At 35.2% G+C, this 16,756-nt stretch overlaps 1 protein-coding gene across 2 annotated transcripts in view; it reads right to left on the minus strand.

The window, feature by feature from the left end:
• bcar3 (BCAR3 adaptor protein, NSP family member) overlaps positions 1 to 16,756 on the minus strand; it is a 153,889-nt gene that overhangs the window by 81,865 nt on the left and 55,268 nt on the right. Inside the window, exon 1 of one of the 2 annotated variants that reach the window (XM_087263753.1) lies at positions 16,385 to 16,570. The exons of the other annotated variant lie outside the window; for it this stretch is intronic. The gene's annotated coding sequence lies outside the window, so the exon portion shown is untranslated. Of the gene's footprint in view, positions 1 to 16,384; positions 16,571 to 16,756 lie in introns of those variants that run through there. 2 annotated transcript variants of the gene reach the window in all.

Below are 16,756 nucleotides of genomic sequence, written 5' to 3' on the forward strand. Positions count from 1 at the left end.
GAGTCATTTGATTTTGAGTATCTGCCGATACTGAAACCTGATCCGATACATAATCAATATCAATAATACATAAAAAAAATAAATAAAGAGTGAAGAAACAGATTCAGGATGTTCCTTATTTTTTAATTAGTTCACCTTATTTTAACATTTAGCAACTATGTTAACAAACAGAGCACTTCTGTGAGGTACCTTGAACAATCAAGTAATAAATAACATCAATTCTTCACTTTTAGACTTTAGTGCAACAGTAAATCTAATATAAAAACAAAGAGCACCTCAAGTGAAAATACCTGGCAGGCAATCGCAAGTTTACATATCTAACAGTTTGCTATGGCAATGTTGTCGTCATCAACTTTTTATACCTTCAGACCGCAGACAGACCGCCTTCCCCTTCAAGCTGCTTTCATGTTCTACTTTGCCGGCGTTTAACCAATAGTTTCTCTGCAACAATGTGATGTCATGCTGCACACGTTGCTGTTTCTGTGTGAAGTCAAGAAAGAGGTCTAACTCTGTGCCACCGCATAACTATAGATGTGTTCAAAAATAATAAGAATATATCCTGATCAGGAGGAAACATCCGATTCCATTTGAGTCTGAAACCGCATGATCTGCCCCGATTACCGATCACATGATCGTATCTGGACATCCCTAATTGTTATGCTTGATTAGAAATAAAAAGAATTAAAATGCAAAAACCTCTGTGCTGTCTGAAATTTTCCTCTAAAAGTTGCATTTTTCTGAGCCTCGCATATTTATGTTCAGTTATTTCACTTTAAAGGCATGAAACTAACCTTTTTTTTCCATAAGAGTAAAACTACTGAAACTACACACAAGTCTGAAAAACAAATGATAAATTGAGATGAAAATGTCAGATGGCACTTAGACTTTTTTTTGCATCTGAGTTATGTCATCATGCAAAGTACCTTAAAAAACAACAAGTGAACATAAAATTTGTGCTATATTTACATTTTTCTTTAAAATATATCATCAGCTGAAAGTAAATCAGCACTCCATGTGTCCATAAGACTGTGACTTTCATATGCTTATTAAGGTTCTTCAGATCAAAAGTAAATGGTGGGTGTGTAAGTTCACTGACCCAGACGCTAGATGAGTGTGTATGTGTGTGCGTGTGTGTTGACCCCATTAAAGAGTGCTGTTAGGGTTATTCAGATCACACATGCACGCAGCAGAGCTGGTGTTGCCGTCACCCTCTTTTGTCCCTTTTGTGATGAGTGAAACTCAATCTTGGCCCCTGACAGCGCTTCTGTTTAAGATCTGCCATGATCTCATTCTCTTCCAAAAGAGGGGGAAGCTTATTGCATACTCAGACTTGTTCCTCAAAGTTCATCAGCATTCACCCCCACATGTTTTCCTTTTTTTTTTCTTTTTTTTTCTTGCCATATGTACTGTAACTGTGCATTTAGTTCTGAGTTTCCAGTTTTCTGTGTTTTCCCATAAACAGCAGACGTGACTCAAATTTGACTTTGGAAAATGAAGCATTTTTTTATCATTATTAAAAAAAAGAGAGGGAGAGATGCTCAGAAGACTGATAGACCCCCCACCCACCCCTCCACTGTGTCTATTTATATCTGATATTATGTAAGTGAATCAAACTGTTATGAATATATTACATTAGATGAAGTAACGCACAGAAAAGACATTTAGCATGACATTATGTAATGCTAGATCTTAAAATGGCTCTATTATGCAATTTTAAAAAGTCTTAATTTGGTCTTGGAAGAGTCCTAACATATGTTTACATGCATCCAAGCTCAAACAAACACATCAATTGAGTAATAATTTCCATTTGACATAATCTGATTTTTTAAAGATTCTCATATGATCTATTCAGAGTTTGATTCAATTTTTATCTGTAAGCTTACTGTGCTCTTATAGGTCTGATGGCCCAGTCTGTTGTAGATCAACCGGAACTTCAGTTTCAAACACTGCTTGTTCAGAACTTTTAAAGTTTTAAGAAAAATAATCAATCACACACATCCCATACTGAGCTTGTAAACTCAATGGTCAATCAGTCAGAACATCATTAAGATATAGATTATAATATTCCACACTGCATGAAAGATATATCAGAATATATTACATTATATTATTATTTTATACAACAGTTCTGTCTGGTTCTTGAATCTGATTGGCTGATAGCAGTGTGATATTCTGCAATACCAGAACTCTGATTGGCTGATAGCAGTGCGATATTCTGCAATATCAGAACTCCTACAGCCTCCTCTGTATTACTCCACCCAAATAGAATGACAGCAGAGGAACAAACTCACTACAGTTTGGCAAAAATTGCAGCTGTTGGACAACATAATGTACTTTTAAGGCTTTTTAGGCAAGAATGAAGTTGTTTAGATAAACTATGCAGTTTATTTATAAGGATAGTGCCTATTTTAAATATTTATAATTTCAGAGATACATCGCCATTCACAAGATGGCAATCGAGACAGCATACTAAGCCCTTAGAGAAGGGAAAAACCAGCATCTACAACTAATCAAATCATTGTAAAGCAGGTAAGTGACTTTCTAAGCTGATCTCTCTCTCTCTCGTATGTTGTAGTGCTGTATTTTTACTAAAGTGATTGAAGTGTGTTGAGTGTGAGATTGGACTCCCATATTAGGAATGTGTGTATTTTGTGTTGGCTACTCTTTGTATAAACCTGCGTTACTTTTTGGTTGGCCATCTGTTTGTTTCTAATGTGTCTCCTGTTTTCATGACTGCAGACTAGTTCTTCCTTATTGCAAACACAACAGTAATCGGGTAGTGATTGCGCTGCTTCAGCTTTTTCTTGGTTAATTATTGTGATCTCCCAATTGCAATAGAGAAATACTGGGAAATCTCTGTAGACTGATGGCATTGCATGCCGTTCGGCCTTACAATCTTAAAATATCAGCAAAATAACCTGTTTTGTCATCACTTTAGACATTACGCTAGAGAATCATTTAAATACTCTTAAGTGACGTTGCGAACGAGCAACTTAAGCTGCAGATGTGAATGAATAGTGGATGAAAGTAGTTTGTCTTACAAAAGAGTGAGACGACGAACTGTTGTATATGTGCAATATCACACTCGTAGCAGTGCAATGTGGCTATATATCATCACTGGTGGGACATCAAGGCAGTTGGCTTCCCACCAGTGTTGATATACAGGCACATCTTACTGCTACTCGTGTGATATTGCTCATAAATTATACTATATTATATTTGTGTGCCACTACACACTTTAAATGTTACACACTAGTCAGATGTAGACATCTTTTTTTGTCACAACTGTTCAGCATGTTGTGAAATAATAACTTGTGTTTGCTTCAAATTAGCAAAAGTTTTGTCATTGGAACGAAAATATGTTTTCCTGGAAGAACTGTAAAATAGCTTTGTAGTCAGTAAACCATATTCATATTTAACATTCTTAATTTATCCTCAAGCGTGTGACTAAGAGTTCATTTTGTGCCATGAGTGCATCTGTGGAAAGACACGGAAACTCCCTGGTTTAAGCGCTGCTGGGGTGTTTGAACCTGACAAACTAGCAAACCACAGTCACCTCCACCCCCTAAATCCACCGGTCCATGACCAACAGCATCCTGAGTCAGCTTATCATATGACTGCGCACTTTTAATGCTGTTCTACTTTAAATTTAAAGCTTCCCAGAAATTTAAAAAGTTGATTAGATGTTAGCCTTAGTATATTAGTTTTAACATAGACCATTTAAATCTAGTAATGTTATTGGCCCTTAAACATTTCCTAATTTTTATTTCCTACTTTTTATCAAACTATTTCTGTAATAAACGAATTAACTGAATAAGAGGCAATTTAATCATATCTTCACATTAAAACAGCTATCATAGCATTATTTATATTATTCGTCATGGAAAAGTGGTTTTAGAACTCATTCATTAATTTATTTTCTTTTCGGCTTAATCCCTTTAATGAACCGGCAACTTATCCAGCATATGTTTTACACAGCGGATGCCCTTCCAGCCGCAACCCAGTACTGGGAAACATCCATACACACTCATATGGCCAATTTAGTTTATTCAATTCACCTATACTGCATGTCTTTGGACTTGTGGGGGAAAACGAAACGCCTGGAGGAGACCCATGCGAACAAGGGGAGAACATGCAAACTCCACACAGAAATGCCAAAAGAACCAGCGACCTTCTTGCTGTAAGGTGACAGTGCTAACCACTGAGCCACAGTGTCGCGCCTACAACAGAACACGGCAGATTTTGTTCTTCTTGGCTTGGTTACTGTACATCAAGACAACGACAAGGTCTGTTTTGGTTCGGGTCATCCATGGCTTGTTATTATATGCAAATAGTATTGTGATGAAATGTCTCGGCTGTGTATTTAAAACATGGCAGTTCCTTTTTTTTTTTTACTCTGGTTATATCCACAAGCTCATGACGTATATATGTAACCAATCAGTATTCAGCTGCGCATGAAGCTCCACCGTAACCTTTCAAAAGTATGCCGAAAAAGTGGTACGGTACGGTTAGGTACGCAGTGGAAATGGGCCATTAGAACTGTTTGTTCCTAAACAATAGGAAAATACATTCACTTAATCATTGTTAATAACTTGTAAGTCCCTTTTTTATTTGTATTTACAGTGTGTAACTTTTAGCACAATCTGAGTGTTCCGCACTGAAACAGCACTGTTCATCAGATTTACTCATTTTTTTAAGGTAAGTGGTTGCAGACAACTTAAGTTGAACATTGCTAAATTTTATTAGTTTGAATAAATTCCGTTTCCCAGTGCTAGAAGGGCATTCGCTGCGTAAAAACATGCTGGATAAGTTGGCGGTTCATTCCGCTGTGGCGACCCTGGATTAATAAAGGGACTAAGCCGAAAAGAAAATGAATGAATGTTTAAATTCAGCCCATATAAATTATTTGCAACTACTTATCTTAAAAACATTAACTAAATCTAATGAATATTTTTTTTCAGTGTGCTGCTTAATGACTACATCCACACAGGTGATTTTTATTGGTTCAATCGTGTACATTTGTGTTATGAAATCCAGCTCTGAATTCCTCAGCTGTATATTTACGCACCTGGAGCACCTGTGTGCTGTCCTGGGGCCCTGAAACACGAGACCCCATTCACTGCTGCTGTTTTTATGTGGCGTACATAATGGCTAGGAGACATTAAAATCCACAGATCAGTGTTACTGAGTTATCATCTCGACTAGTCATGATCTTCTTTTGGTTTCAGAGTAATTTGTCTCACATGTCCTGGAGTGTGAGGAGTAGTCATGCTGTTCTGAAATGGCAGATCTAGACTTCCTATGTCAGGGGGAAGTGAAGGCTCTGAGTCATTATACTCATACACTGGTGATATTAGGAGGGCAACTGTGACCTTGCTAAAAATAAAAACAGGAACAGGAGTGAAAAAGGCTGGTGCGTATCAGATTTTTTTTTTTTTTTTTCAAGGGATCAGATTTTAATGGGGGCAGAACCTTCAGGTCCCTGAGGGAGGCAGTTTTAGACGTATGATTATAAATCTTGCCTTCAATACATGTTTCACAAGTGATTGTGATTTAGAGGGATCTGTTCAACATGTTCTCACGCTCATGTCTTGTGAAATGCATCTTTTCATGCCGGTTTTGGAATGACATGCATGAGAGAGAGTAAATGATGATTATTTTTAAACAGTAAAAGTCAGTCCAAGGCACTCGAAAAATGTGACAAAAATATTAACACATGGCTATTCCTTAAAAATGTGCCTATGCGTTTCTTCAGACACTTGCCTTCATCAGGGTAACAGGGACCCTGATTACCCTGCTACCCTATTACCCAAGTGTTTGCTGAAAAGTATAGACACAGTTTTAAGGAACAGCCATATCAATAAAGGCTTTTTAATATTTTTTTCACATTTTTCAAGTGCTTTGGACTTACTTTTGCTGTTTATTCTGATGAATCCCTTACTCATATAGCACCAACACATTAATTAAGCTACCCCTGAGCACTTTTTGTTGGAATTGGTATGATTAATTTATATTTTGACTTGAGTTATTTCTTAAACTCTTTCCTTCAATATATAAATGAATATGGGCTTACTGAGATAACAAGGCAATCAGTTCGGGCATGCTTGTGCATTTAAAAAGCTAATGAAATTTAGTATAAAATGTAATTGGTCTTAGCTATGGTCATATTTTATCATGACAAGACACTTTATTGATTACCACAGTCTTTTATCTAAATTATTGCTTTTTAATTATAGTTACTGTTGAGGATGGATGAACTTGAGTCGAGAGCAATCATGATCAAAAAATAAAAAAGCCCTGCTGATGTTATTACTCATACGTTTAATTGTATGTGTTTACAATTATGGCTACATGATTTAACTTTAATTTAAGAACATTTTTGGTGCTATGCTTGATTTATAAATTAAGTATAATTTTTCTACATTTTACATCATTTTTGAACAGAAAGAAAAAAGTTGGAGTGTTTCAATTATAGAAACATTTTACAATAATATCTAATTTTGGTAATGCTGCATTGACTAACATGATTAATTAATTAGCAACATCATTTTATTTTATAGTCTATCATCTCTCTCTCTCTCTCTGAAAGATATTTGTGAAACCCAAAAGTGTTTGGAATTTATAAAAGTGTAATAAAACATGAAACCTCATATGGTTGCAGTTTAAAGATTGCTTAATATAATAACAGCAGCAATATGCAGTATGTGAACTAGTGCGGGCACTGTAATGTAAAATGTCACTGTTATTTGTAACTGTTGCACAAACAAGCTGCTCAGTGTAATAGGAATCTGAAACGTAAGTGATTTCCCTACTTCTGCTCTCAGGTCAAAAGGCCGCTGTAGGCTAACATAGTGTCTGAGAGCTCGGCTTGGTGTAATTTTCAACATTTCAGCACCCATTGAGGCAGAGAGACAGCTGTCAGCACTGCAGAAAAGGCTCCCCTGTGGCTCTAGATTACATATGCGAAACAATTAAACTTTCTCTTCCTCCCCAGAGGTCATGAATATGCTAAATGCTCATCAAAGAGTTCTTAATTAATGCTTTGCTCTTTTATTTTCTCTCTATACTCCCCATTGATTATGCACTTTTCTCTCAAGTGCTCATTCTATTCTAGACTGACATGCCATCATATGACCTCACTCCAAAATGTCAATCACAGTAGTCTCTCTCTCGCTTCTGAAAGCACAGCTGGCTGCTGGCTGACATCATGCCTATATCAAACACACTTATTTGCCTCTGGTTAATACTCTGTCATGTTCAGGAATGTTAAAGTCTCTTTGTTCACCATGAAAACCATTATCTTATTCTTTTTTTAGTCTGGCTTGTAAACACACTTGGTATAATTTGCCAAAAAAGAGTTTTCTATCAATTATTCACCATTGTGTGGTTCCAAAGCACTAAAAGCTGGAAAATGCTGTCGCCGCAGGCGAAAAATAGAGGGCAACAAGATATGTATGAATCCAGAGATCATATTGTGTCTGCTGAGAGACCTCAATCTTACTGATTTTTCAATATCCTTTGCTGTCTTTGATGTTCCATCATCCTATGAGTACAGTCAATGACAGCCAAGCTCAAATAGTAAAAGCTTAGTCCGTTTTTGTGTATTTAACTCCAACCCCAAACTTAACCCTAGTCCTGTTTTTGTGCATTTTTGACACAATTTGTATTGTATTAATCAAGTATATACTTTATTTCCAAAGCTTTCTCTATTTAGGAGTTGATCACAAGTCAGCTGCCTAAAGGCCAGGACAAACCATATTGACGGTCAGCCATTGGGCAGCATCAAGCTGTTCCTGAGTGTCTGTCAGGCTGCTGTAGATTGTTTTGTGTGTTCCACATGTCGCCTCTCGTTCAGCCAACGATGAACTTCTGGTAAAAGCTTCATGTACCTATTTTTCTAACTAAGGTTCCTTTTACAGCACAGATGTTGTAATGTAATTAAAAGATAATACGTTAAATAGACTTCAGCATTTATTTGGTTGTTAAAGCGTGAAAGGAGATGAAAGACCGTTTAAACGCAGGCGCCGTCGTTAGCCACAAGCGCCATCATTAGCCACAGGCTAGAGCAGAAATTCCATTGAAAATACTGGAGAAAAAATACATTTTCATATTTTAAAGAATTAGCTAAATTATAATTTGATGCAGTGCTTCTTGTTTGGTCTAATACCTACTTGATATTCTATGAGCCATGCTGTGAAGATCAATGTTTTTGTAAAGAAATCAGATCTTAAACGCAGCGACTTTGTTTGGGATGAAAATTAACCATAAGTTAATTAAATTAAAGGTCTGTGTGCATATACCCCATTGTTAGAATGTTTGTTCTGCTTCATATATAAATAAAATGAATGGGGTCCAGTGACATCAAAATCTGAAAAGGCCAAAAAAAAAAAAAAAAAAAAAAAACGTGATAAAAGTAGTCTATATAACAATTCCAAGTTCTAATCTAGTAAAAATCTTTCTTGACGGTCCTGGTCACAATTCACTTTAAAGAAGTCTAGAACTGCATCAGTTGGCATTTCTGTGTGGAGTTTGCATGTTCTCCATATATTCAGGTGGGTTACCTTGGGGTGCTCTGGTTTGCCCTACAGTCCAAAGACATGCGCTATAGGTGAATTAAATAAACTAAATTGGCCTTAGTGTAGCCTTTGTGGCTGGATAGGCATAAACTGCGTAAAATGTGTAGTTGTGTAGTTGACGGTTCATTCCGCTCCCCTGTGGCAACCCCTGATAAATAAAGGACTAAGCTCAAGGAAAATAAATTAATGAACACAACATTTTAACTAATTATATTAAAATTATTATTATATTACTGACAAAAGTTTTGTTGTCGATCCCAGTTGTCAGAGCAACAAATAATAACTTGACTTCTAGTTGATCATTTGTAAAAGTAACAGAAGGTAAATTTTTCAGATGAATCATGAATTATCTGTTGAACTGCATCCCAATCATCACATATACTGCAGAAGACCTATTGGAACTCACATGGATCCAAAATTCTCATAGAAATCAGTCAAGTTTGGTGATGGAAAAATCATGGTTTAGTGTTACATTCATTAACAAAAGATCTGCACAGTGGAAGGCAAAATCAACTGCCTGAGGTATCAAGACATTTGTGCTGCCCATTACATTACAAATCACAGGAGAGGGCAAATTCTTCAGCAGGATAGTTCTCTATTTCATACTTTAGTCTCCACATCAAAGTTCCTGAATGCAAAACAGGTCAAGGTGCTCCAGGATTGGCCAGACCAGTCAGCAGACATGAACATTATTGATCATGTCTTGGGTAAAATGTAGAAGGAGGCATTAAAGATGAATACACAGGATCCTGATGAACTCTGGGAGTCCTTGAAGAACGCTTACTTTGTCATTCCAGATGACTTTATTAATAAATCATTTGAGTCATTGCAGAGATGTATGGATGCAGTCATCCAAGATCATGGGAGTCAGACACAATATTCATTCTTTTTCCACTGCAGCATGAAATTATATTCTATACTGTACATTATTTCTGTTGAGTGACAAGACTTTTTGTCTAAGCAAAGTCAGACCTTACCGTCCTAATTAAATAATTAAAAATCAAGGCATGATCATGTTTTATTTAGGTAAAATAAGTGTAATCTAGAGGCCTTTGCCTTTCATATAAGCCACTTCTGATACCAAATGATCAACTAGAAGTCAAGTTATTATTTGTTGCTCCTAAAACATGGGTTGGCGAAAAGAGTTTTGTAAGGTAGTGTGTATTATTTTTCACTATCTCTTTGAAACACTGTATTTTGAAAAGTGTGCCAATAAAATGTGTGTGAAAAGAATGAGTTTGGGAATGACAAAATGGTTAATATTGTGCAGCCCTGGTTAAATGTAAAAGTAAATTTTGTGTGAGCCATTTCTATTACATCTATTGCTTGCTCATATTGTTGTTTTAAAATGATTATCTAGTGACAATTATCCAACAGTAGATGTAGGAGCTGTTCTTGATTCAACAGCGATTATAGACAGGGTCACACTGTTTCTTTTTTATTACTATTATTCTCAGAATGTGCCTGTAATACAAACAGTTTTCAAAGAGCACTGACTCTCGCAGCTAAAGGTTAAGCACATGAAGGAGGAGAATTCTCATTCTTCAAAACAAGAGCGCGTTTCAAAAACAACAAGACGACCATTCTCACCCTGGCCATTTCTCCGTCCAGCCATCCCCCACAGGAGTTGGTGGGAATCTTGTGAATAATGCAGTTCTCCTTTAATTAATTCAAACCTGCTTACGGGACACAAAGACTTGACTGAGAGGAGGGCAAGTGTAGGGTTTAAAGAGCTCTTAACACACAACCATGCATCAACCATGATGGCCTGAAGGAGTGAAGAACACATTCTGATTGAAGCAACTAATGAACCGTAGAACCAAAGTACACACTGAACTGTGTAAAAAGAAAGGCGCAGATTCAATGCAATCATGTTCGCTGTTGATTACCACAGGAAACAATGTGCTTGTTAAAGTTGAATGAATTGTGCATTTAGTGTTGGGATTATTCGGAAGATTAAGGTCTGGTCATTCTGATGTAATTCCTGTGGTCACGTCCTAGGTTACGTGACGTATCCTGCATGGATCATGTGAAAGTTGCCAGGTGTACCAGCTTTATATAGTCATGACTGAAGTTAACAAATTGGATTATAACTTTGCAGACAAGGTTAGTATGCATTTTAGTCACATATTTCATGCTAATATAAGTCTTGTGACTGTGGTTTATGAGTATTTTTACATTTTACTCACGTGCTAGAATTCCCAAACCTTGTTTCAATCTAAAATGATTGCATTTCTATTTCCTTTTTAATATATTAGTGTTCTGTCAATTTATAACCCCCCTCTAGTTCCCTCTCAAACACTACAATGCTAAAACCTGTAATCTAGAGCATATCTTGCATGCTATAAATCAAGTTAACCATTGAGTTCATATCATTTTTGTCTGAAATAGTGTAGATCAGTGGATCTTAAATGGTGCTTCAAGACTCGAGTCTATTCTGGAGGAAATGCAATGATTAGGTTAAAAAAATTGCCACAAACAATATAATCAAATACAGTTGGAATGGAAAAAAAAAAAGGCTTGTTGTTTTTGTGAAGGGCTCTGTGTTCAATCCCAGCCTTTGACAATCTGGTAGAAGCTAGACACCAATGAAACTACAATTTTGTTTATTTAGACTATTAAGGAAATTTTGGTTTAATTTTAGGACATTTTACTGACTCAATGTAAATCGTTTGATGCTGTGTTGGGTTACATTGTAAAAAGTGATACTTAAAAGTGAGTAAATCCATTGCTTTAAAAGATAAAAAAAATTAACACTGCATAATTATGAAAAATAAGTCAACTCAATAGTCCAAAGTTACAACAGGTTTACTCTCTTTTTTAAGTAAAATCAACTTATCACTTTTAAGACAACAGGTTTACTGACTTTTTTTTTTTTTATTAAAGTAAGTAATTGCTTTTTACAGTGTATCGGTTCATTTCCAATGCAATATTTGCACAACCATTCCAGAGTTTAGTATCACCAGAATACTTGGTAAAGCTTTATAATAACTACACACTATGAATCATTTATCAAGCATTATCAAATAGTTATTTTATTACTTGTTAAGCATTAACTGTACATTAATAAACATTAGTAGGCAGTTTATAAATACGGCTATACAATTTTTTTAAATACACCTGCTGTATTCTTGACGTATAAGTATATGCAAAACATGCTTAAAGATTGTGTTTTCATACTTTGTTAATGGTTAATTTTTCATTACTAAATGAAATATTGCATTATTTACAAACCGGTTGTTTAAGAATTATTTAAGATGTTTTTTTTTATTCAGAATGCGTAAGTAAATGATTATTAATCTGTATATGTATGTATGTATGTATTTTTCATTTGACAGTTTCATTTGTGTGTCTTGAAATTAATTGAAATTAAACATTTTTTTTTATTATTTTTCCTTTTTAGAATATAACCAAGCCTTTAACTGTCATTTATAAAGGATTTACAAAGCATAAATAGTCCTCACCATAGATGGTGCCATCTCGCATTTAATTAAGCACATTGTGTGCCAGGTCCTTTAGCTCCGCGGCTCCTCGACTATGGAACTGGATCTAAGCAGCAGTAATAGTCTTCACACTTTTAAATCTAGTCTCAAGACTCTCTCATCTCTTTAAGCAGGCTTTCTTTTGATTGTATTTTATCATATTATTTTATGCTTACGATGTCTTTGTACCTGCAACTCTTTACATGGATTTAAAATTTTGTTTGGCAATGTGGTATTAATTGTTTTAATTTGTTCTGTTATGGCTGTTGATGCTTGTTGTAGGGCAACCTTGGGTGTTTAGAAAGATGCCATTTACAATTAAAATTAATTATTATTATTATTGTTGTTATTATTATTATTATTATCATCATTATTAATAATAATGTTGATCATTATACATGTGCTTATAAATCAAGAATGCAGCTTTTGTAGCTGCTTATATCTATTAAATTAGAGTTGATGCCTAACAAATAATAAATGAACTGTTTGCTAATGCTTAATAAATGATTGATAGTGTGTAGTTATAATAGTGTTAACGAATACTTTTATGTGGCCAGACTGAATTAGCACGTTAAAAGTGACAACATCACCCGAGGCGCACTCGTAGACAGCCAAATACATCCCAGGAGCGAGTTTTTTTTTTTTTTTTTTTTTTGCAGTTTTTGTTTTCGCAAATCCATCAGAAGCCGCTGTGTACATTTTTCAGATCTCAAATTTCTCTCACGAGTGCCATTTGCGCCTGCTGTTCTTGCGTAAATCCACTAGACTGACTGTCCAGACTGATTGACTGATCGAACCCTCCCCCTTCTCTAAACCCAACCAATAGTGTTTTCAAAAGCACCGATTAACCCACCCACCCACTACCCTGAACCCAACCAACAGAATTCAAAAAAGCAATCCAGAAAAAGAAAAGCCCTCGCCTGATTTTTACCACGTTTTTCCACATTCTCACCTGTTATTTACATGTTTATTATTATTTTTTATTTGGTTTTCGTCTTTCCTGCTTTCTGGAACTGTTCTTCACCGAACTTTCTTTAGCTATACATACTTCTGGCTACATAGTTCGCAATCTCCAGAAAAGTATATAGGGCTAAGTTTTCAGAATGAGCCTGTGTTGGACAACATTGTTACCAAAGCAAAATCAGTTTTAAACAAATACTGCTGGTTCATCAAAGAACAAACACTTTAAGTAACTATTTTCATCACTGATGATACGACATATTAGAATGAGTACTAAAGAACCTTGCACTTTTAAACTGCAATTAAATAAAAGCCTTACCAACTCCAAACTTTACAGCACTTGTGTAGGTCTTAAAACAAAGCCGGCTAATAAACACTAGTCAAGACATTGTAGAGTGAGAGTTGTAGTACTTCCTGTATGACATCACTGCGTTTGTTGCATTGATTGAGGCTCCCATTGTCACTGACAATAGCAGTAAAGCAACAGGAGACAAAACAAGCAAGAATGCACCACAGTTCTCCCAATGTGGACCACTCAACTGCACTCAGAGGGAGGAACATATGGGCAACAATACATCAACATCTTCTCCACCGCCCCCGTGACAGACACAACACTTTCCACTTCAACTCAAACTCCTGTACCAGTACCTCAACAGCCACAAATCAGGCCTGAGTGCTTCATTACGCAGTGCCCGCGCAAACGCTTATCAGAATAGGAAGTGTGGAAATACATGCAGACTTGTGAACACACTAAACAGCCATTCACTGAAGGCGTGGAGCCAGCGGTCACATCCGTCTCTCTCAGCTCTGAGTGCTAAAAGTAGATGCTTTAAGATCTTCAGTCCAATCACATGCAACACCACTGCTCCTTAATTACTGTAATGAGCATGTAGAGAGGAAAACACCACAAACAAACAAACAAATGCTGAGAGCAACGGAGGGAAGACGGAATGAGGGCAAAACAGAAAATGCTCATGGTTTCCTGTGCTGGAAATGTTATTTTTTAATACAATCTTAGCATAATATTATGTTTAAAATTTTGTATAAGTCTGTATATTCTTATATAAATACCTATTTGTGTGTATTTAAACATATATATATAGTGCTAAGCATAATTGAGTACACCCCATATAAAAATGAATCTTTTTTTATCCATTTATCAGTGAATATAGGCAATGTATTTTAGTACATTTAAACAAAACAGATTTATTAAACAAAAATATTAATTGCAACAATATTTTAGTCACTAAACATATTTAGAAACTGAAAGAAAATATAATTCAATTCAAGCAAAATATTGCAAAAATAAAAATTACAACCTACAAAATTTCTACTAAATTTGTCAATTTTTTTTGATTCTCTTGATTTTTCCTCTTTTTAAAATTTGTATTTAATATTATTCTACAACAAAAATTTGGGCGTACTAGTGCTTGAATCGTTATCGGAAGTTATTTAGCTCCAGATTTGGCTTCAGTACTGACTAATGTAATGTGTATGCACAAATATAGTATTGGTTAGCTTCCTATTAAAAATATGAATTTAAAAGATAAATTTGTGAGGGGAGTACTTATATATGCTGAGCACTGTATTTTATGTAAAACCTAGCTCGGTTACAGTTTCTCTGAATTTATGATTTATAAAGTTTTATTCTGTAAGCTATGGCATTTTGTTTAATATATTCTTTTTTGTTGTTGTTGTTTATAACCATTTTAAGACAGCACAATACTGATGTTTTTACTTCAGAAGAGATAAGAAATCAATATTTGTTGGTGAAATAACCCTGATTTCAAGTCATAGCATGTACAGAAATTTGTGATTCCGACCAGTGTCATTTTCTGTAAAACAGGAAAAGTTCTAAATGACCGTTTTTATAGAAAATAAACTTTCGTAGTGTAAAATAAATATTGACGTTTTATTTAAACTTAAAATTTTAGGGCAACAAACTTCAGTTTGTTTACTCAACTTAAATCGAGTCAAGTGCAGTAATTGGATTGAAAGTTAAGTCAACTCAAAAATGAAGTTTGCTGCATTAGAATGTTGAGTCAAATTTTTTTTAATAGTGTACACTGAAAAACAATATTCATAGGATTTACTAGATTATTTTAAGGTAAATTGTTGCAAACAATGTCTATGGGCTGAATTTAAACAAACAAATAAAAACAATTTTGCAATGTTCATCTTCTTTTGTTAATTTAAATTCGGCCCATGTCAATGTTTTGCAATCCCTTAAAAAATTGTTAATCCAATGAATATTTGTTTTTAATTTAATAAATCCAAATTTAGAGAAACTTTGACTTTTTTAAGTGCTCTTAATTTTATTCCATAGCTGTATATATACACATATTGTAAATGAAATGAGCTGAGTGTACATGCAGTTGAGGTCAGAATTATTAAACCCCCTGTTTATTTTTTTCCCAATTTCTCTTTTACATAAGATTTTTTCAACACATTTCTAAACATAATAGTTTTAATAACTCATTTCTAATAACTGATTTTTTTTTATCTTTGCATTGATGACAGTAAATAATATTTGACTAGATTTTTGTCAAGACACTTCTATTCAGCACAAAGTGACATTTAAAGGCTTAACTAGGTTAATTAGGTTAACTAGGCAGGTTAGGGTAATTAGGCAAGTTATTGTATAACGATGGTTTGTTCTGTTGACTATTGAAAAATATATAGCTTAAAGGGGCTAATAATTTTTACCTTAAAATGTTTGTTAAAAAATTTAATCTGCTTTTATTTTAGCCAAAATAAAACAAATAAAAAATATTATCAAGCATACTGTGACAATTTCCTTGCTCTGTTAAATATAATTTGGTAAATATAAAAAAAAACATTCAAAGGGGGCTAATAATTTTGACTTTGACTGTATATTTAAAACTATTTTTAGAGAATCATACTTAGAGCTTTATCTTGCACAGACTTACAAAGTCACACAATACAGCCATTTTTTAATGAACCCTTCTTTTGTTGAGCAAGAGGGGTTTATAGGAGATGTCAAGCCCCCCACTATCCATCTATGATGTGACCCACAGTGCAGTATTCAGCCTGCGAGTCGACTAGTGAGATTTCTGACATATTAATCACAAATTTATTAAAGTCCCCAGCAGTGGCTGCCACTTTTTTTCCACATGAGTAACTCCAAAGACAACAGTTACTGCTGCTCCTCTGAGACACACACACACACACACCCCTCCTCAAAACAGCTACTGTCAGCTACTGAATCTAACACAGAGAGAGTCACAGATAGTTCACTAACTTCAGAATTAGTATTATTTGCTGTTCAGAGAGATACAATTACACGTTTGTAAATGTTTGTTGGGAGATACATAAACAGAAGAAGAAAATCATTTATGTTCTTACCTGGCTAAAGGTTGTAGTTTTTCCAAGTGAGCAAAAACCAAAATATCCTCCTCCTGCAATCTGTGAGTACGAGTTTTACAGTTTCACAGCAAGCATAGCGATCTAGATTCACACTGAAGGACAACAACAAGACGAACATGAACGACAATCCTGTTTTGCTGCCACTGACCTCCCACTATGAACTGTGCCGGTGTTTCCTAAGCAGTCTTACAATCTCCTCCAAGTCTCTCTCTCTCCCCCTCTGTCTCTCCCTCTCTCTGTTCTTAGTTCAGCCCCCAAGGGAGTGATTTAGGATTTCCCAGACACACCCTTTCCAGTGGGCGGGCTTGATGAGTCTTCATCTGAGCCCCCAGTCGCTCTGTCCTCTGTCAT

The sequence above is a fragment of the Danio rerio genome, chromosome 8, assembly GCF_052040795.2.
Source record: "Danio rerio strain M-AB ecotype USA chromosome 8, GRCz13ab, whole genome shotgun sequence".
NCBI lineage: Eukaryota > Metazoa > Chordata > Actinopteri > Cypriniformes > Danionidae > Danio > Danio rerio.